This window comes from Callithrix jacchus, chromosome 18 (assembly GCF_049354715.1).
Source record: "Callithrix jacchus isolate 240 chromosome 18, calJac240_pri, whole genome shotgun sequence".
Lineage (NCBI taxonomy): Eukaryota > Metazoa > Chordata > Mammalia > Primates > Cebidae > Callithrix > Callithrix jacchus.
In genome coordinates this window covers 9,568,985-9,569,975 of record NC_133519.1, presented here as the reverse complement: position 1 = coordinate 9,569,975, position 991 = coordinate 9,568,985, and the positions used below count along the sequence as shown (strand labels likewise).

The 991-nt window shown below is 56.1% G+C and overlaps 1 non-coding gene across 1 annotated transcript; it reads left to right on the top strand.

The window, feature by feature from the left end:
* Positions 1-588: 588 nt before the first annotated feature.
* TRNAN-GUU (transfer RNA asparagine (anticodon GUU)) lies at positions 589-662 on the top strand. Its single transcript has one exon. It is a non-coding gene; the product is annotated as a tRNA-Asn (tRNA).
* The last annotated feature ends 329 nt before the right edge of the window (positions 663-991 follow it).

Genomic DNA, 991 nt, shown 5'->3' with positions numbered 1-991 from the left:
ACTTCCCCGTGGAAAAAGCCCTCATGATTTCCATTCTCAGGCTCCTCAGAGGACTAAAAGCTAAGGGCAACGATGGATTCATTCTAAAGTCCTAGTCGTGCGCCCGGCTGAGTGCAGGACCCTGCTCCCCGCGAGGGGACCCACGAGCGACCCTCACCCCATCCCTGCCCTGGTGGAGCCCCCGTGCGGGACACAGGATCCCTAAAGCTCCGCAGCGCCCCTAAAGCGACTGGGCAGGGTGGGCAGAGGCTCCCTCACTGGGTGAAGCCGGCGCAAAGAACGGGAAGAACCATCCCGGGAGCCCGCCGGGCACTCAGCTTCCCTTGGGCCTCTAGGGGGCTCAGGCGGGGTCGGACCAGGGAGATTCCGGGGGCTTCTGAAACGGGCGAGGGGCGGGGTGGGCGAAGGCCATTCATCTGTCCTCGCTCCAGAATCTCCCAAGCGCGGGTGTCCAGCGTGACCGCTCCGGTCTCTCCGGTTTTCCAAGGCCTTGCTCATCGTCCTGCCGGCGGGCTGTGAGGATGGACTAGAAGGAGGAAGTTTAGTGAGTGCGCCCTACCTATAGTGCCCCGTAGGAACGCAGCACCTGTCTCTGTGGCGCAATCGGTTAGCGCGTTCGGCTGTTAACCGAAAGGTTGGTGGTTCGAGCCCACCCAGGGACGCTAGTTTGGAACTTTTAAAGCATTCACGAATTGTCAATCACTAGGTCAGTGGGGTAGATTTTATTTTCCCGAAGTCCTAAGCCACTAATTTATGACTGATCCGAGTCAAAGCCAAGCCCACCTCCTCGACCGGATTCTTAACCAGATTATCTTCTGAAGTGCCAGGTTTACACCTGTGCACCTCAGGAATCCTAAAACAGAGAGCCAGGAACCCACTTCTGGTGCGATAAAATTCTAATTCAGTCCGTTATTCGCTTAAACGAGTAATTTATGTGCCTCTAGTTTTTCATTTTTTAACAATAGGAGTCAGTAGTATCCCCAGGATGTGC